The sequence below is a fragment of the Malaclemys terrapin genome, chromosome 4 (genome assembly GCF_027887155.1).
Source record: "Malaclemys terrapin pileata isolate rMalTer1 chromosome 4, rMalTer1.hap1, whole genome shotgun sequence".
NCBI lineage: Eukaryota > Metazoa > Chordata > Testudines > Emydidae > Malaclemys > Malaclemys terrapin.
This window is the reverse complement of record NC_071508.1, coordinates 89,538,250-89,559,707: the sequence shown is the minus strand read 5'-3', so window position 1 is coordinate 89,559,707 and position 21,458 is coordinate 89,538,250. Positions and strand designations below refer to the sequence as shown.

General features: G+C 44.0%; 1 protein-coding gene across 3 annotated transcripts in view; it reads left to right on the top strand.

Moving 5' to 3' along the window:
- Positions 1 to 21,458, top strand: part of MIDEAS (mitotic deacetylase associated SANT domain protein) — a 77,463-nt gene that overhangs the window by 10,705 nt on the left and 45,300 nt on the right. The window contains exon 1 of one of the 3 annotated variants that reach the window (XM_054024990.1): positions 19,366 to 19,756. The exons of the other annotated variants lie outside the window; for them this stretch is intronic. The gene's annotated coding sequence lies outside the window, so the exon portion shown is untranslated. Of the gene's footprint in view, positions 1 to 19,365; positions 19,757 to 21,458 lie in introns of those variants that run through there. 3 annotated transcript variants of the gene reach the window in all.

The following is a 21,458-nucleotide window of genomic DNA, read 5'->3' as shown; positions in this document are numbered from 1 at the left end:
GCCAGGGTCTCCCTCTCATTGTAGAAGGGGAAAGTGTTAGAGGAATCCAGAAACTCTGCCAACCACACACCTATACTCACGGCTCCAGGTAGGAGCCACCAACTAATATCCTCACCGGGATGTGGGACCAGGGTGGTGAATAAGCTGGTCCATTGGGCTCCCTGCCCTCTGCAAGCGGCAGCAGGTCCTGCCGCTTGGTATTTGGGTGGGACATAAGGGCACGGAAGTGGGTGGTATGGAGCATGTACAGATATTCTCTGTGTGCAGTTCGGAGATGGACTGGCTGGATGGCATTCAGCCTACTCAGGTTGTGTATTGGGGTGTAGAACTACTCGTGAGGCAAGGATCCAATGACGACCTCTGGTGGTCAGGGAGCGCCCTCCCACAGGGCCTGCTTGAGAAAAGTGAGAGAAGCAGGAGGCAAGGCTGTCCTCACCTCTTGGAGCACATGACAGGGGATGCGCAGGGTGGTCAATCCCGTGCACTAGCTGTGCACCATGGGCTGCACCCAATACCTCCAACGGTAGTCCAGAAGGTCTTTGATTCTCGTGACACCAGCCAGGACCATCTTCTGGTGCATCAAGGGGGACTCCACCACCAGCACACAAAGGTGGGGTTGCATAGTAGGGGTTCTTTTCCCTCAGTGGCCACTGTGAACATGGCTGCTGAAATTAGTTTCCAAGTCCAGAGGTGGTCCTGGTGAAAGACTGGCAGCTTGGAGAGGTTTCAGGGCAGACACAGTGGGTGTAGATAAAATAGCTGTTGGTTATTTCTAAGCCAGTGGAGGAAGATGTGCACCAGCACACTCCGTGCCGGACTATGACTACCATAAAGGAATCTCTACGGGGCCTGGAGGTGGAATGTGTGGACCTGGCTGCTTATGCAGACCAGGCCCTGCCCACTCTCTCTCTCAGAAGGAGGCTCAGGCCATCTAAAGAGACCTAGTGCTTTTCCCTGCTGGAAGAACTCCAGGATCTTCTTTTGGAAACTGGCCAAGGTAGTAGTGGTGCAGTGTAGGATCCATTTGTTGGTCCTGTTGCTGCAGTTTCTCTGTGCACAGAACTTTCATTGATTTCACTGGTAGTTCTGAGTGTGAAGTGCCTGTAAAATCAGGTCCTTGATGATGCCATTTTCTTTGGATTTTCTTTCATTTATATGTTTCTGATGAACTAATAATATTCACATCTGATCTCAAAAGACTTTACAAAAATAATGAGGCGTTGTGATCTCAGTTTTACAGATAGCATAAACTAAAGCACAGAGGAGTTAAGGTCATCTTGTTAGGCCAAAATAGAGCCAGGAAAAGAACCCAGGTCTGACTCCCAATTTGTACAGTTCTTCTGTAGCATTGAGATTATTTTATAAATAATTACTATTAATAAAGCTACCTGAGCAAAGAAACCAAATCCTCCCAAGTAGTGTGTAGTGCCACTGTAGGATGAGTTGGATGAGTTATTTTGCTTATGTGCTGTGCATATGTATCCCAGGAGCATAAAACAGACCTGAAATCAGCCAAGCCGCTCTGTAAAGAAGCAGGCACAACTATTAAGAGGAATTTATGTCTTGGTATTTTGGAGAGCAAAGTTAGATTTTTTTTTTTTTATTTGGCATCTGGATGTGCTGCTGCTTTTTATGAGTTCATAGTTTTCTCCACAAAGTGCCTTTGCCACAGGCATGGCTAGGCAGGTGTGAGACCAAACGCACTGTCCCAAATACCTGTCAACATAAACAACTGCTGACCATGTGCATGAAGATAGCTTATTTAAAGGACCAGTGTACTCTGATAGTTTATATGGATAATAGAACAAAATCATAGTCACCAGACACTCTTTGTTTAGAATACATGTGTATTATTGTGCTATATGTAACTGGCTTTGGGTTACATTGGATTAGCTTTTTGGGTGTTTTTAAACAGAAATTCTCTTTCAATGGCAGGACTAAACCAATAAACTAATCCTGTCCTAGTAACTGTATTGTTTGCAAGTACAAAATTACTATTGATTGGCCTCTTTAGGACTTATACAACATAGTGATAGTTTGTTAGTGTCAATCATTAAACTGCAAAACTAAAATAGTGAAAGATGCCATAAATGTAGATTAATATTTAGACCCACTCTTTTAATGTCCCCTTGATTCAGGGTATTGGTATTCATTCTAGCCATGTAGTTGGAACCCAAAATTCAAGTACTACACTAAATAATGCCCTGCCTACTTCCACATACAGCAGACTGGGAGAGTTGCAGGGTGACAAAACAAAACAACCAAACAAGAGGTGTGGCAGGGGGCAGGGCAAGGGTGTTTGGGTTTGTGTGATTAGACAGTTGGCAACCTTAGTTAGCTAAGGTAACAATCCATCAACTGGGTCTGCACTGGCAGACCTCAGCTCCTATATGGACCTACTGCTTAAATTCTATCTCTGTTTTAAAGAGAGAGGCACACTTTTTCCCCTAATGTATTCATTACAGTAGGAAGTCCAAGTCAGACAGGACCACAGTAAGTCAGTGATTTTTACCTAGACCTTCTAAAAATGTGTTATATAAAACCTTAAACATGTATCTTTGTCTTGAAGTAAAACAAGGGTTCTCAAACTTGATTGCATCGCGACCCCCTTCTGACAACGAAAATTACTCCACGACCCCAGGAGGGGGGACTGAAGCCTGAGCCCAAGTGAGCCCTGCCATCCCGGGGTGGGGGGCCAAAGCCCAAGCCCCACCACCCTAGGTGGGGGGCAAAGCTAATGCCCAAGGGCTTCAGCCCCAGGCCTGTAACCTCAGCCCTGGGTGGCAGGGCTCAAGCCATCGGGCTTTGGCCCGGGGTGGTAGAGCTTGAGCTTCACCTTCAACCCTGGGCCCCAGCAAGTCTAATACCAGCCCTGATGACTGCATTAAAACGGAGTTGTGACCCACAGTTTGAGAACCGTTGGACTAAAATATTTTCCATGTCCTCCTTTTCAGCTCAACAGAAGACTGGTACAATGTTTTATCAGCCTTGTCTTTGAATTTATCTCATGCTTAGCAGTACTGATTTGTGCAGGAACAGCTGGCTGGTGCTTTCTTTTCCTCCAACTGTCTTCACCTGGTGTTGCTGTGGTTTTGTTTTCAAACATCAGTGCTATGTTCTTGAAACCGTTCTGGAAGAACATTTTATCCTCCACTGTTTTCATTGATGTTTTGTCTGTACAGAGACCCAGTGAGCTGCTTATACTGAAATGAAAATTTCCTATGTAAGTGCATAATGTGTATGTAGGGCATAGAGGTGTTTTTCCCTGTTTTGCCCTGGCCAGGCAGGTCAGTATAGGCCTGTAATTTTAAAATGTGTTATCTATTGGATTAAATACAGGATTACACTTAAGAGAAAAGAGAAATATAATTGGTACAGACGGCAACTGTATATCAGGAGGTAGTATGGTCTAGTAGTTATAGGACATAATTGGGAACTGAATTCTGTGTTTTTATTCCCAGTTTTGTCGCTTGTTTATACTGTTGACATGTAATTTTACTCTCTCCTTGCCTCAATTACCTCCTTTGTAAAATGGAGATAATTACCTACTTAACAGAGCTGTAGTGAGGCTTACTTGCATCTCGTAAAATACTTGGAGATTCTTGGATGGAAGATGCTGTGTACGTTAAGTGAAAAATATTTTTATAAATTAATTTGCCATAATGAAGAAGAAAAAACAATATAATTTTGGAGACAAGTAATTGGCTATAGAGCTTTCACTGCCAATCACTGATTCTAATTCAAACCAGGTTGGTAGTGAACAGAAGGAATCGCTATCTAATTATTGTAATTCTGTAAGAGTTAGTGGTCTCAGTCCAGTTCCTAGTGACAAGTATCTGTTTCTACATGGCACCAATCTAATTGATATCAGCTAGAGCTGAGATTAGCAACCTCATCAGAAAGGTCAAGGACTGAGAAAAACAAGGAGATTGATCTCTTCGAGCAGGGTTCGGCAACCTTTCAGAAGTGGTGTGCCGAGTCTTCATTTATTCACTCTAATTTAAGGTTTTGTGTGCCAGTAATAAATGTTAACGTTTTTAGAAGGTCTCTTTCTATGTCTATAATATATAACTAAACTATTGTTGTATGTAAAGTAAATAAGGTTTTTAGAATGTTTAAGAAGCTTCATTTAAAATTAAATTAAAATGCAGAGCCCCCCGGACCAGTGGCCAGGACCCAGGCAGTGTGAGTGCCACTGAAAATCAGCTCGCGTGCCGCCTTTGGCACGCGTGCCATAGGTTGCCTACCGCTGCCTTAGAGGATGATCCCTCCAGCTCCACACTGAGGCACAGTGGCTGGGGTATTTGCACAGTAGCCGCCATAGGTGGCGGGTATAATAGGCCAGGGAGGCTAAGCCTCCCTGGCACTGCCACCGCCACTGGATGCCCAGTTGTGAGTTTTGACAGTTTACACGGGGGAAGTTTTTGCTTATTATTATGCCCCATGCAGGTTCCGAGGCATCTGAGGAAGCGGTATGTGCTATTCAGCTTCCTGGGTTCATCTGTAATCTCTATGGACTCCAGGGAGATTACTGATGAACCCAGGAAGCTGAATAGCACATACCGTCTCCTTAGCTGCCCCAGAACCTCCCTGGTGCATATCAAAAGCTCAGGTTCTTCGGGAAGAGACAGGAGCTTTTCCCGTGGGGTGGCTTGGGGTCTCAGGAGGGGAGGCGCGGCGTGGCTGGGGCAGCTCCAGCCAGCCTGGGGCTCCTCGCCGCAGGGCGGGCGGCCTCGGGGCTCCAGCTGCTGGAGGGGCATGGGGAGGCTAGGGCGAAAGGGGCAGAGCTGGGGGGCTAGCCTTCCCAAACGGGAGCTCCACCCACCGCCCCTGGTAGCTGTCCATGCCATACCCATCCTGAGGATGAATAGGACTTTAGCGTCCACAACTGTCAGTCTGTCAGTTTTCATAAGCACTAAAATCACTTCAAGAAAAGAGTTTACTGTGACTTAAATTTGTAAGAAGTAAGAGGAAACCTCCCTTCACAATTTAAATAAAATTACTTTTTGTTTAGTGACAGCTACAATGGAGACATTTTAAAATGACAGAATTTGCCTGAAAAATATTCCACTATGAATAAGTATGAAATGTTTAGTTGTATTTGAGTAATCATCCCCGCTGTACAATGTGGGGTGCATGGGGAGAATGTGAAAATCTATTGACCTCTTTAGTTACTCAACAAGTTTATTTTTGGGGAGTTGATAAATTGGCAGGACATAGTGACCCTATGCAAAGTGAAGGAGTGTAATCATGTCAATGCAGGTATCTTAGCAAATGCTTTATGAAATGCTTAGTAAATGGCCTGGAAGGCTATACATCTTTATGCATAAGGTTTTCTGTCCTCTTTTCCTCCTGACAACAATAGAAAGACCATGGAGTTTTAACCATTTGTCATGTGTACAGAAATGTTCTTGTCTTAGTCTCAATAAATTTTTAAAAAACATCTTTATGCAAAGTCATAGCGTGGATGCTGTGCAGACAACAAACGTTACTTCAGAATCTTTTAACTTAATAGGTTTGTGAGACAGGAGATCTCCGTGTTCAATTCGGGATTAGTCTGGAAAAATGAGCTGAGTGGCAACTTTACAGATTCATAACCACTTATGAGGGTCGTATGCTTTTTGGGGAACAGCTAGAGGTTGTATTCAGAGTCAACTCAGGGCAAGAGGTGCTGCACGGTTGTGTGGCCTACTCCAACCAGCATAGATACCCTAATATTTCCTTGCATATCGTTAATTCTGAGTGTAAATAGGCAAGGAGAAAGATCGCTGGAAAGCACTGGCTGAACAAAAGCACAATTGTATTCTGCATGGCACTGATGATGTTCAGGCTGGCGACTATATGCTTTGCACTCTGTGGCTGGGAATATTATAGCAAACAGGGTCAAAAACTGACAGTAGCAACTGCAGACTTGTGCAGTAACTCTCCCCTCCCCTTTATAAACTCTCTGCACCTGGCTGACTGTTACACAAAACTATCACCACTCATCCAGTGGAGTTGGTAAGGAATGGTTGGAGGAAGAAAGCTTATCCTTTCCAGCACTAAATTCCTAGTTTGGAGAGCTGACATGAGTTTGCATGGAGTAAGTTTGTGGTTAATGGTTTACAGAAGTATCTGGGAAGCTACTTTGAAAGAAAGTTGAATCTATTTGTGCCTCAACATTCCCATATCTTACACAGGCAAAATCCCCTCCCTCCGTGGGGCAATGCTCTGTCCCTGTCCTCTGATGTCCCAGAAACTGCTCAGACCCACTTTCTTGTAGTGTTCAGGCTGTATTTTACTCTAAACTCTTCCACCCACTCTGGTACAGTGCCGCATTCCAATTTTAAATCTCTACATCTTTCAGCCTTTCTTTACTAGGACCCTAGGAAGAAAAAAGATCTCCCTCTCTAGGGAGCTCTTTCATTCTAGGCTCCGCTAGCCTCCTCATCGTTCTCCTCATCTTTCCCGCCCCTTGGAATACTTCCTGTCAGGTTAGTCAGCTGAGGGTTAATAGGTTCCTTACTTCCTCACACTCTCCTTCTGATTAGCTAACTGTTCAATCAACTATCACTGGAGGAAACTAATTGAGGCTACAGTGATTAGAGTGCTGACCCACCTGTTGCACGTGAAAGTTATTTTCAAAATTCAGTAACTTTTTTTCTTTGGCACCGTTTCCAATAGCTTCTCAAAAGTGTAAATAAAAGGTTTCCTTACTTACTCTCCACACATGCATACACACCTATTAATGATATAATGTCACAGATATGCTTGGTGCAGCTATTTTTGCCCTGTCTTACCCTAGTTTGTAGGGTTTCTTATGGCTGCAAAGGTATTGTACATAGATCTTCACCTCTCAAAGGGGCTTGGTTAGTTTGCATGTTGTGTTATTTTGAGTGTGTTTTTTGCATAATTTTAAGAAAAAATATTTGGTAAAACTGCCCCCACTGTCCAGCATTTCTTGAGTTATAACTTGTATGCTGAATGACATTTCTAGAGATAAGACAAGGTCAGTCAACGATTTCAGGTGTTGCTAACAGACCCTTGCTTAAAATATCCTTTGCCACCAGCATCCTTCCCGTCTTGTGCAAAATTGCTGTGGCCAAAAGCAATGTAAAGTTGTGGGATCATTGCTTTTCTTTATCGCCAGGGCAGAGCACTATGTATGAATTTGGCCTGTGTGGCTCTGGGGCTCAGGGACGGCTCTATGTATTTTGCCGCCCCAAGCATGGCAGTCAGGCGGCTTTCGGCGGCATGCCTGCGGTAGGTCCGCTGGTAACGCGATTTGGCAGCATGCCTGCGGGAGGTCCGTCGGTCCCACGCCTTCGGTGTACCAGCCGCTGAATTGCCGCCGAAACCGCGGGACCAGCGGACCTCCCGCAGGCATGCCGCCGAAGGCAGCCTGACTGCCGCCCTTGCGGCAACCGGCAGGCCGCCCCCTGTGGCTTGCTGCCCCAGGCACGCACTTACTGCGCTGGTGCCTGGAGCCGCCTCTGCTGGGGCTGCGAAATCTTGGAATGTGTTCCTGGAGTTTTCTGGTTGGTTGGTAACATGTGTCACTGGGTTAGTTCATTTTACTTACTGAGTGGTTGCAATGTGTGGATTCTCCTTCATTGCTGGAAATGAGTACAGAAGATCTAAGATGACTAGAGGAATACTTTATTTAAAAATAGTAAATATTAATACATATTGCATACATTAATAGATAACCATATAGACTGAGAGGTAGTTAGGTGTTCAAAGCATCAGATTTGAGGTTAATGTAGTTTACCCTGAAGGATCTTTTGGAGGATAACTTATTTAAAGAGAAACAAAAAACAGAGGGTTTATCCCCTCTAACCTGAGATCTTTAATGACCAAGCACTTTTCAGAAGAGTAGGGTTTTCCTGCTTGTCACGTGCCACGTTTCTTTCCTCTTCACTTTTGTCTAGCATGTGGCGAGCTGGCTTCCTGCATAGCCTCCAGAAGCAGTTGCATACCGTTGGTGTGGTACATATATAGATCAGGAAGCACTTTGGGGGTGCTTTGAGAGGAAAGGTGCTATATAAATAACATAATATAGGTAATGAAATTAATATAAATAATAAAAGAATGTAATAGAACTTACTTATTTTGTTCCATTATCATTATCTTTCTAGTTTCCGGAAATAAATAACTCTGGGGGAGGGAACAAACAAATTAAAACAAAACAGGTTTGCAGTGAGTCACTGAAGAATTAATAGCTAAGATAGGCAAGGTGGGTACCTCTGTATTCTTGCATATGAGCTGATCAAAAAATTTGGGGGGGGGGGAGGCGGGAATTGAAATAATTTGTTACAGCGGTTTTGCAAGAACTTCTATGGAAAACTTTTTGATTTTTTTCCCCACCCCTCCCATCCACCTTTTCCTATTTCCATTTTGTCAATTAAAAACGGGGACAATGGGAAGGGGGAAGCAAAAGTAAACTTTTCACTTTTTAGACAGATCCAGTGCCCCTTCCATCTTGGCGCAGGCTTCCCCTAAGAACAGGAAGTCCTTGGAGGCTTCTGAGAGGGCTCCAAAGAAGCCCAGGTCCCCTATGAGATCTGCATTTTCCAAAACCTTGACCACTGAGCTCAGTACCGTTGAATTGAAGGACTCCTCTGGCAGTATCAGCAGTGCCAGAAATCCCTGGAGCTCGAGGGAAAGACATGACTCTGACAGAGCTTCAGTACTGTCTACCAGGAACAAGGAGGGCAAGCATAATCACCTGATCTGGTACCATCAGGCTCAGGCCTGCCATTGGCAGCTACCTATTCAGTACCCTCCGTACAGAGCAAGTGATGGCACCAGACTCCATTGGCACCTACATTGGTATGCCTGCCATCGACGGTACCATGATCTTCAACTACCACATCCTCGGCTACTGCATTGGTACTGTTTCCCTGCTCGGTACTGCGAGAGTTTAGAGGAACCTATCCGTAGTGGATGAGCCAGAATCCCCACACCTCATGGGTACCAAGCATGTCTTGGCACTAACACCTTGGTCTCCAGACTGCTATTGTTCCCTGGTACCACAGGACTCTCCACCCTTTTCTATGCAGACTCTTCCATTGGATAATGTTGAGGAGGATGAAGGGGACTTCTAGTCAGTGTCTTCAATTTCAGTCCAGGATTCCCCAACATAACTTGTCAGGAACTCATTCTTTGACAGTGACAGGGAAGATTGCAACTGTCATCAAGGGTGGTGGAACCAACCCTGCATGCCACCCCACTCCGGTATGCCCCACCCCAATGGCCATACTGGGATCCCTGGGCTGCTTACCAACAGCATTTATTCAGACCACTGGTACTGTCTCCAAGGGACACTAGGCTTGTTCAGTCTTCTCCTCCCCAACCAGCTCCCTCACAGGAGACGTTTGAGGAATCGGAGGCCAGGATGGATAAAGAGGCCACCCCTCAAGCACCCATCTCATTCTTGTCCCCACATGAAATGGTTATACCTCCACCACCTTTCCTGGCTGACAATTTTAAGACCTTATAAAGAGGGCAGTTGACACTCTTCAGATTCCACTTGAAGATGTCAGGGATTCACATCACAAGCAGTTGGTTATCCTACAGTCAGCAACACCCTCCAGGGTGGTGTTACCCATTAACAAGGTGTCCCTGGATCCAGCTGAGACTATGTGGCAAACACCTGCTACTATTCTACCAACATGAAAAAGGCCGGATAAAAAGTATTATGTTCCCTGTAAAGACTCTGTTTTCTTGTTCTCCCACCCTCCACCTAACCCCTAGTTGTGGATGAGGTAAATGAGCAGGGCAGGCAACACTTCTCCAGGTCTACTCCACATGACCAGGACTGAAAGAGACTGGATCTATTTGGACGGAAGTCCTATTTGTCAGCAACCCTGCAGTTCCAGATTGCAAACTACCAGGTGGTCGTCGCCAAATACAGTTTCACAAACTACAATAGATGCATTACTTTTATTGAACATCTGCCCTAGGAACATAGGGAGCAATTCCAGGTCATCATTTCAGAAGGCCAAATATTGGCCAGGACCACTCTTTAAGCATCCTTGGTTGTAGTAGACACTGCCTCAGGTCCATCTATATGGTGGTAGTTATGCACAGGGTATCATGGCTCTAGCTCTTGCGATTTCCGAGAGAAGTACAGAATACTGTTGAGGACCTCCCCTTTGACAGTCATAGGCTTTTTCTGGAGACTATAGATGAGTTCTTCCATACACTGAAGAACTCTAGACCCCTTTATGTTCCCTGGGCATATATACACCTACAAATAAAAGATGGTATAGTAGGTCACGCACTGCCCAGAGATTGCATCCTGGATTCCATAGAGCCACCAAACCCCCCAGGAAAAGACATAAGTTCAGAGAAAGAGGGCTAGCCCCCCAAGACCACCCAACCATTGGGCTGGTCTGGGGTTTGAATTCCCCTGCATCTCTGGTTTTACAGGTGTGGCCCATTTCCCCACCATTCTCTCTTTTGAGACCACCTTTCCCATTTCCAGCATGCTGAAGATGGATCACTCAGACAAGTGGGTCATAGAGATAATAATATTGGGCTATACCATCCCTTTGATGTCACTCCCTCCCTGCAATTTCCCTTCCCCATCCCTCTTCAAGGAACCCTCTCACAAGCTTGTATTAAGACACAAGGTAAACTCTCTCCTCCAGTTAGGAGAAATAGACCCAGTCCCTCCCCCTCACAGAGGCAAGGGGTTTTATTCAAAGTATTTCCTTGTACCAAAGAAGGACAGAGGATGGAGACCAGTCTTAGATCTAAGACTTGTAAACAAGTTCGTAAAGCTATAATTCCTTCAGTGGAGAAGGGGGGATTGATTTTCAGCTCTTGATGTCCACAGCATTGCCTAAGAACATACCAATGTCTGATATATGTAGGTCCGCTACATGGGCTTCAATACATAAATTTTAGAAGTACATGCTTTAATCTATGTGTCAGATTCGATGTGGCTCTGAGTACTGCAATACTGTCTTCAGTTCTGGACTCAGTTCTGAAACTCCCTCCTCCCTCTGGGGAAACTGTTCGGAAGTCACCTTAAGTGGAGCACCCACAGGGACGCTACCTCAAAGAAGAGGTTACTCACCTTGTGCAGTAACTGCAGTTCTTTGAGATGTGTGACCCTGTGGGTTCTCCGCTACCCGTCCTTTCCTCCCCTCTGCTTCAGGCTGTTTTCTGTGGAGACATTCAGGTGGAGCAGGAACTGAGTGCAGTTGGCCCATGCATCTCTATATAGCCTCAGTGTCTAGCATGAGAAGGCATAGCATGCATGCAGGGTCTTATGAGCACTGCTAATGGACAAATCTCCGATCATGGGCTCAAGAGGCACATGCACACCTGAAGTGGATCACCCATAGGAAAATACATTTTGAAGAACTGCAGTTACTACACAAAGTGAGTAACCTCTTCTTTATTTAAAAAAGCCATATCTTTTTAAAAACACACTTCACTATGATAGCTAGTCAAAGGTTTTTCAAATGGTTTGTAAGGGAATTTACCTTAACTCATGTTACTTTAGGCTACCACATATAGGTACTGATCCTGCAATCTGATCTACGTGGGGAGACTGCTGTGTATGTACAAAGCTCCACTGATTTCAGTGAGGTGCTGCACATGTGCATGTGTCCACCTACATAGATCTGATTGCAGTCTAGGGGGTATAGAAGATATTTTAAAATGGAATTAAGGTACAGATTCCATCTCCTATATTCACAAGGAAGATTGTGGAGCAAGATTAAGAATATGTTAACCATAAAATCCCTTTCTTGGTCCAAAATCTTTCATCTTTGCCATACTTAGATTCCAGCTTTTAGTTTATCTATTTGAGGAGTCTTCACAGAGAGATTCTCATAGACACTTCCCTTCTCTTCTCTCCCCCCCCCCCCCCTTCATGATCCTGGGGACTATCTTCTCTCCCATCCACAATCACATAACATTCCTGTGGCAGCTACAGAAATTGCTTATGTCCTTGGTTTGCAATCTGGTTTTTATTGGAGCCTCCCACTCCTTGGGATGGATTAGTGGCTGCGTGCTGCATCCCTCCAGATGCTGCTAGCCTTAATTTCTTCTATCCTGTCTCTCTCTTCAGCCCCTTTCTGTCTATTTTCTTAACTTTGTTTTTGTGTATTTTTTCTATATCTATTTTAGTAAGTTGAATATGTAATAATATTTAATAGGTTTTTCTGCTCCTCTCCTTTGATTCCATCTCTGTCCCCTTCCCTGTTCCTCCACTTACCAGAAGGCTACATGCTGCTGGGAGGGAGGCTTCCCCTGGTGCCACCCAAAGCTGAACTTAGTGCTGCAGGAGCAGAGCAGCTTGCACTAGTAGCCTATTCATGTGAACTGATCCTGCTCTATTTAGGAGCAGGAAGAGAAGGCAAGTGGGTTTCACAGATCTTTATATGCCCCACTTCACTGAAAACAGAAGCATGTTTGGAGAAGCATGGATCTGGGGTTCCGCAACTTTCCCAGCTGCAATGTTCGTTACTTCTGTCTTGTGCCTCCTGCACCCAGTTTGAGGCAACAGCGGTTTAAATGGAAAAAGTAATGTTAGGGAAGTATTATTTTTATTATAAACTGCATCTAGTGAGACGTGTTATTTCCTTTCCATTGTTTACTTCTGCTCTTCGCTTAGTCTCCCCTTGGCATCTGTTCTGTTGTCCTTTGTCCTCCTCATCACCTGCACCTGTTTTCCAGCTACTTGCTTCCCTGTTCCCTTAAACATGTTGACCAGTTACTTGACCCTCTTCTCCCATCTGGACATACCACCTGGCTGCCTCTTTCTGCTTTCCTAGATGGTTCCCTTTCACTGGTAGCTAGTGGCTTTGTACCCTGAGGTTAGTTCTTGTTTGTTCCTCCTCATGAAGCAGAAGTCCTAGTAGAGGCAGCTAGGCAGACAGGCTAGCTTCATCTCATTTCCAGCTGTTTATAAATCTCTCCAGGCTCTTGTTGGCAATGAATTGCTTGGAGGCCTTTAAAAGCATCTGGGATCAAGGAGGAGGAGCCAGCACCATAAGACCAGCCCACCCTGAGGTCTGAAGCAGGTGCTCTGTCATTGATTGGTGTTTTATGTCCCACCCCTATCAGAGAGGCATTTCAGGGAATTAGAGCCCCAGTATAGGAGTTCTTGTCTCAGGATTGGCTATTTATCTTCCCCAATCCTTTTTGCAGAGCCAGTTTGTGTTTTAAAAAAACCCCAAACAACAACGAAATAACCAACCAACCAACCAAAAAAAAAAAAAAAAAAATTAAATCCCCCAGTCCCGTGTGGAGGCAGTTCATGGAGAGGGGTAGTGAACTGCTTTTGGAGATTACCCCTCACTCCACCCTAAAGTAGTCACCAATGGTATTACAGAGAGAAGCAAGGAGTAGGGACCATAGAGCTAGTATTACAGTTCTTAGTGTGAGAGAGATGCATGATTTTTTGAAAAATAAAATGGCTCTTGTATAGAAGAGGTAGTGCTCACAGTGAGCAGGCACTGAACCCCAGATTCTGAACAACAGTTTTCTGTTTCGTCTGAGCAAGCCAAATAAATGTTAAATAATTATTGTTGGTTTTTTTTGTATTGCTGTTGTGCCTAGGAGCCCTGGGCATGAATGAGGACCCCGTGTGCCAGGTGCTATACAACCACAGAACAAAAAGATGGCCCCCGACCCAAGGAATTTATAATCTAAGGCCATGTCTACACTAGTGAGCTTACAGCTGTACCGGTGCAGCTGTGCTGCAGTAAGATCGCTTGTGTAGCTGCTCTGTGCCGACAGGAGAGAGCTCTCCCGTCGACGACATAAAACCACCTCCACAAGCGGCAGAAACTCTCCCACCAACATAGCGCTGTGCACACTACCACTTATGCCAGCGAAACTATGTCGCTCAGGGGTGTGATTTTTTTTTTTCACACCCTTGAGTGACTTACGTTTTGCTGACATCGGCCATGTCTACACTACCATTTAAGTGTCATGACAAGATACAACAGATGGGGAAGTACAAGGAAACAATGAGACCATATTGGTCAGCATGATCAACAGTGATCTCAGCACACCAACAGCCCAACTGTTGTCAAGTTTTGAAGGCATCATGGCAAAGGAGAGTTTGAAGGAGGACCATGAGATAGCTTTGTGGATGTTTACAAGGAGCACCTCCCACGCATGAAAGGCAGCATGGGAGAAAGCATGAAGGTGCTTTTTTTGAAAATCTAACAGGTGGGTAGTGGAGGCTGGCGTCATGGGCCAATGGGAATTGAGCATCAACATCTTGATAGTGAATGACAGATGATAGGATAGGGATTGACAGTGAAGAATCTTGAAAGTGAAGACAAGCAGCTTATGTCTGTGATAGAGAAGATGGAGCCAATAGAGAGATTTAAAGAGAGGGGTAATGTGGTCTAAGTGATGGGTTAGGAAAATGATCTTTGCAGCAGCATTCTGAATAGATATGAGTGGGGCAGTGTATTGGTCCAGGCCAGAGAGAAGGCTGTTGTAGTAATCTATCCGTGGTTCTCAAACTTTTTTTTTTTTGCGGGCCACTTAAAAATTGCTGAGGGTCCGGCAGGCCACTTAATGATCTTTCCCAATGTTGTTTGTACCGTTAGCTAACTAGTGTAAAGCGCTTTGGATAAAAGCGCTATATTAAAAAAAAAACCTTAATAATAATTCATGTTTTTTTGTTCTACAAATAAAAGCACACAAGTCATATTTTAATATTAGTGGTCTTATCTTTCTAATTTGACGGATGTGCCCTCTCTCCCCAGCCATGGCAGCCCCCAAGCTGAGGCTGGGAAGGAGGGCTGTCTCTCCCTGGCAGTGATAGCCCTGGAGCTGGGGAAAGTCGCCTCTTTCTCTGGCCACCTCAGCCCTGCACGTCCCAAATTTCCCCCCACCCCTCTTCTCACCCCACTTTCCCCTCCCACCTACCCCTTATTCCCCCAAGGCCACCACCTTACATGTCCGTCTTCTCCAGGGTCCAGGCACCTAATTAGTGGAGCCACGCCTGTGTGGCTCCACTAATTAGGTGAGTGGTCCTTCATTCTCTTGTGCGCAGCCTCCTAGGTGTGCACCTTAGAGGGAACTATCCACGGACCACCTGAATGGAGCTCGTGGACCACTGGTCGTCCACAGACTGCAGTTTGAGGACCTCTGATCTAGATGCTAGATGATGAGAGTCTGGAGAGATGATGTTTTTTAGATGTGTGAATTGATGAGAAAAGCCATATATTTGAGCTGTTAATCCATGAAGAATCAGCAAGATTTAGATGTAGTCTGGATGTGAGGCCCAAGAGTGAAGTCTGAGTTGAAGATGATGTCCAGGTTGCAGGCCTAAATTCCAGGCAAGATGGTGGTGTTGTCCAGAGTGATTGAGAAAGGAGGTCGTGGGGAGGGCTTTGAATGGTGGTAGGGAGATTAGGTTCCCTGCTTTAATCATGTTGAGCTTGAACTGATGGCTAGACATCCACAAGAAGATGTCAGAGAGACAGGCCAAGATTGTAGTTTGTACAGAAGGTACAACAATTGTGAAAGAATGTTAAAGGTTGCTTGGATGAGGGATGAGTGGGAGTTCAGTTTGTCTTTTTTTGCTTCATTATAATATATTGAAAGCCTGAAATATTTGTGTGAGTGGCAGGGTGTCCTTTTTTTCCTTAGTATCAGAATTTCAGGTCTTCCTCCTTTCAAAGACTCTGAGTAGAGAGCTAGTAACATTGTGCCATTGCAAGAGTTGAGAAATGAAAGTTGAGCAATTGAGGGAGAATTTTGTGTTTTAGTTACTGATATTCTTGATGTTTCTAAGTATTAAAAAACCTAATAAGAAACATCCCTTCTTATTTTTAATAAACATTATAAATAAGATAAAAGGGATGGGGCAAACCCTCAATTTCTTGAAAGTGGGGAGTAAGTTTCAGATAATCATTAATGGATTAGAGAAAGTCCCCACCTCTTCTCTACTTACTAACACTTTAAACACAGCTTTGTGCATGAGGCCGTACTATAATGTTCGCAGCAAGGTGGAAGCCAAAATATTACCATTAAATAAATAATCTATCCAGCTTTGCTGAGAGGTTGAATAGCATTTTTCTGCCAATGGCTGCATTCAGCATGTCATAGTTGTTACTTATTGATCTTGTATGTTGCAGAAAAAAATGAATTGCGCTTAGTTACAGTACAAAAGCTACCTCACTACCGTACTTAGGAAGGAAGAATCCCATGCACCGCTACAGGCTGGAGACTGACTGGCTAAGCAGCAGTTCTGCAGAAAAGGACCTGGGGATTACAGTGGACGAGAAGCTGGATATGAGTCAGCAGTGTGCCCTTGTTGCCAAGAAAGCCAACAGCATATTGGGCTGTATTAGTAGGAGCATTGCCAGCAAATCGAGGCAAGTGATTATTCCTCTCTATTTGGCACTGGTGAGGCCACAGCTGGAGTATTGTGTCCAGTTTTGGTCCCCCCACTATGGAAGGGATGTGGACAAATTGGAGAGAGTCCAGCAGAGGGCAACAGAAATTATTAGGGGGCTGGGGCACATGACTTATGAGGAGAGGCTGAGGGAACTGAGGTTATTTAGTCTGTAGAAGAGAAGAGTGAGGGGGGATTTGATAACAGTCTTCAACTACCTGAAGGGGGGTTCCAAAGAGGATGGAGCTCGGCTGTTCTCATTGGTGGTAGATGACAGAACAAGAAGCAATGGTCTCAAGTTGCAGTGCGGGAGGTCTAGGTTGGATATTAGGAAACACTATTTCACTAGGAGGGTGGCGAAGCACTAGAATGGGTTACCTAGGAAGGTGGTGGAATCTCCATCCTTAGAGGTTTTTAAGGCCCAGCTTGACAAAGCCCTGGCTGGGATGATTTAGTTGGTGTTGGTCCTGCTTTGAGTAGGAGATTGGACTAGATGACCTCCTGAGGTCTCTTCCAACCCTAATTGTTTATGATTCTATCCACCTTCAAATCCCTCTTCAAAACTCTTCTTTGCTGTGATGCCTACAAAGAAATTGATAGCAGTTAGGTTGTTGGTGTGCAGAGGCCACTGCCTATCACGAGTAATGTCTCATTGTTTCTTTGTACTCCCCATCTGTCTATATCCATCTGCTGTCTCTTGTCTTATACTTAGATTGTAAGCTGGTTAGGGCAGGGACCATTTTTCTGTTCTGTTTGTACAGCACTTCACATCATAATATGTACCTAACAGTGCACTCCATGAGACGCTTTTTTCCCTTATGGTGTTCTATAATGTCCCACAAAGAAAGGAAGCAAATATTGATTTTAATGAGGAGATGCTTTTGTAATTGTAGGTGGTAGTGTATGCGCTTCAGAAAAATGTTACTGGGTACGCTGTGCCATCCCTTGTGAAACAATTTCTGTTCCCATGATCTCTTTGGGGCACCAAAGGCATTTGGTAATAAATGCTGGACTGTTATGTTGTACTGAATGTGCAAAGGGAATGGAGAATGCAGGTGCAAGATGAACTGTGCTTGCAGAAACCAGCATACTTCAAGGTTCACAAGGCAGTTAGTTAATTCTTCCTTCTAATTTATCCTGTGACATTTCACTCTGCTCTCAGTTGCAGCCTTCTTGCACATTGCAACAGTAGTGGAAATGAGCTGTTGTCTGTGCTTGACCTCAAATTTTAAATACCCAAAACAAACATGGGGGTAATGGAAACGTCAGATTCTTCAGCCATAGGCCCTGAGTCTGCAAGCTGCTTTAGGGAAGTCTGCGTGCCTGCACAAAACCCCATTGTGGGACATCATGCAAGCATAAGAGTTCACCTGCATGGAACATCTTCCAGGGCTGGGGCCCAGGACTGTGCTTAGAGTGCAAAAGAAAGCAGGCAGGTTTTAGCAAGGCAGTAGTTTAGGAATGGTCCATGCAGCATAAGTCTAATCTGATTTTTAAGGGCTGTCGTCACTTAAAAATTACTCGTCAGAATTTTTTCCCTAATATTCTTGCAAGTAACATACCTAAGATTAAAGAAAACAAATATTTATTTAATTGTTTTATTTGCTGTCTTTGACAGCACTGTTTTCCTTATATAGTCAGTTTCTCCTGTAGTTTGGGATTTTTCACACAGCAACAGGGAAAAGAAAATGTGTTTTTTTTTTTTTTTTGTTTTTTTTTTTTTTGAAAACCACAAAAATTGGCAGGGGGACTCAAAAACAAAGAGAACAATTAGTTATTTAAAGTGATAACCACTGTACAATCTAATCAATCAGAAAAAAATAGTTAAAAGTAGTTTCAGGTTCAAAGCATGTTCTTAAGTAATACTACTACTTACCTTTCCTCGTGTGTAAATCTCAAAGCACTTTAAATAGGTGTCTATCGATATACCTGTCTTACAAAGCAGGAAACCAGTTTTGCCAATGCTCACAATTTTACATTTAATGTTTTTTCTTAAAGCCTCAGCCCCTGGAGACAAATGATTGTGAGAATTTTGGCTTTTGTATTGTTTAAGTGAATTTTTGGCCCTCATGGCTGCTGAGAAAAGCTTGAAAATGTGCCCCAAGTGTATACTAAAAGCTCAAAACCAAGAGGGCAAATTAAAATAAGCAACCCAAAATGTATATCCTGTATTATTTTTAAATTGTCATGATTTTTAAGCCAATGTCACGATTATTTGGCTTTTGTTTTTGAATGTTTGGGGTTGGCAGTGCTGAGAGCCAAAGTGTTTAATCTTAGATAAGGCACTTAAACAGTGAGTCAGCAGCAGAGCTGCTGAGACCTCTGATCTGACATTGTCCCATTTCCTATGCTACCGAGTCATGCTCTATCTGTCCCACATGTATGTACATCTTTTTACTTGCCTAGCCTACCTGCACCTGGAGAGTTTGTAAACAGAACTGTTTTGTGAGCATAACATCCCAGAAGAAGGCGAGTTGGATATTTTTGTCTCTGATATGCACCCCAATTATCAGTTGTAATAGCTTATTTTCCGTTTAATGCATATGTAACTATTTTGAACATAGCAAATTGCAAAGAGAGGTTTCCTCAGTGGAAAGATAAACTGCATATGAAGTCTTCGTGGGTAACACAATGTTCTCCAAAAGTCATTCTCCTGGTGTGGTTTGAAGAGATGCTAACTAGATGCTTTTTTGCAAATCAAACAGTAGATGTGTGTGAGAGGGAAAGCTATTCTGTAGAGCGAAAATATACTGGAAATCCCCAGCTCTGTGGAGTTGCTAGGTGGTTTTAAAACCCTTTCACTGCCTTATATGGCAACGGGAAGTGGGAGTGGCCCAGGCCTGCTTGAGCAGGGAGGGAGCGGGGGAGAGATGGCTCCTGACTTAGGCAGTTGTGCTGATGAAGTGGAAGAGCTGGTTTCAGTTCTCTATAGTGCATGTGTGTTTAGGAGGCGGGTGCTTCTTGTTTCCTTGCCTGGGAGTTGTGCAATCCTTTAGGTCGGAGAAAGCGCCCTCCCTCGCTGCTGCCGCCACCGCCTTGTTGGTTTTTTTAAAGCTGTGAGCTCAGCCGATGAGTCAGAGCCATGCAATCCTGACACTGCATCGTGGGACTGGAGGTGAGAGAGAATCAAAAACAGGAGCTGTAGATTTCAGCCAAGTACAGTGCAGGACTTCGCTTTGCTTGTGCACAGAAGGGGAGCTGAGTAGTGACCACTTCGTGGGATATTCTTGATTGCAAGAGAACTTCCTGCTTCTTTCCTGGGAGCCTTGAGGATCGGGTCTGGAAAACACTTTTTTTTTTTTTTGTCGTTTCTTGGGAAGTGAAACAAAAAGAGAGAGAAAGGACTCGCTCCGTTACATAATTTTGACAGTGTCTGCCTCATATTAGAACGAGGTAAATTGAAATCTAGGGTTCTTATAAGGTCTAAAGGGCCTGCGCACTCCTGCACCTTGCTCCTGATTGAGGCTAGAATCAACACCGTGGAGGCTATTTGAATCATGGCTGTGGTTTTTGCAAGCCTGAAGGTTTGCAGCAAGGAGAGGAGAGAGAGGGAGAGAGTGTGTGGGAAATGGAGAGATTGAGTGCTTGGTAACTTTGCTTTTTATTTTTATTTATTTTTTATCTGTATAATGCATGCAAGCTGCGTATGTGCAGCTACGCAGCTCAGCGCTGCTAATGGACTGCCTCAACAGGAAGACTGCCTTTTTAGTGTGGAAACTTGGTACAGAGAATTCTGGCTCATATTCATTTTAGTGAAATGTGGTAAATTGCCCTTTGGGTGGGGAGTTGCTTATGGTATGAGAGCAGAGAGGTGATTCAAATTGCATTGCTGTTATTCATTATTTGACAGCTGCTGCAGTCTTGCTACGTGCAATTTAAAATTAATACCCCTCTTTTTGTCTTAAAATTTTAGAGTAAACTTAGTGTTAACGAACATGAGGGACTTGTGTTTAGTACAGGTAAGAGCTGTACAAGATTTCCTCCATTCCCAGCCTCCCAAATCTCTACCACGTTTATCTTAATTCTGAGCCGTATACGCTGCTATCCTAATTCTGGACCTTTTGAGTACAGGTTCTTAAGTGGACAAGCTGGGTGGGTTTTGGCATGTATAAATAGGGGTTAGGTCATGCCATGCTTGTTTTCTGATAGGTATCCAAATCCCCTGGAACAGGTTTCTGTGCTTTCTGTAGGTCAGTGCTTCTGGCTCAGGTTCTGAAATCTCCATGCACCCAGGAATTTGATTGCAGTAACTGCAAGCCTGTATCCAAATCTTCGATATCTTGTGCATGGAAACTGATTTCAGTACTTAATATCGCTTTCAGATCTCAACACTAGCATATAAGGCACCTGGTTTCAGCATCCCATAAGGACAGAGCAGCAGCCAATAGGATAATCTGCAGTTTGTTACCACCTAAAAATTTTTGCTAGTCAGTTTACTTATGGTTAGAAATATGATGTAAGCTAGGGAGGGTTAAAGTTAACCAGTGTTTATTAGGTAACTGCAATGATTTCCTACACCCAGAATATTAAATTAGTTCCTCTGATGGCTGTTCCTGTTGAAATCAGTGGGGATTTTGCCATTTGCTTGGGAACATGATTAGGGCCTGTATTTGAGAGTGGCTCATTATGAAGGTGGACATATTTGACTCTGAACCGCTGGACTCTAAAAACATTCAGCTCTAACATATCTCCGTTCCTTGGGGGCCTGGAAGCTAGTTTGTGTATTTTGATGGTTCAAAGATTGCAATTGCACTGTGGGGGCGGGAAAGAGAGAAACTATTCTGTCTTCTTTTGGAGTGGTTTAGGGAAGTAGGTGGTGAAGTTGAGCGTAATGTACAGTCAAGCTAGATCTCTCACTCAAAAGCACTATCTTGCTATAACTAATTTTTTTTATCCTTTTTAAAATAATATCAAAGTGCATTTCTTACACTTTAAAAGGTTTTGATCTGTGTTTCTATCTGTTAAATGTAATAAATTTAAAACAAGTTAGTTTTAACTTTAGGTAAGTGAAAATGCCCCTTTACACTGTAAATGCATTCATGGCAAGGATTCGGTCAGATTGTCTAACATTGGTCTATAGAACATATGGCTGCCC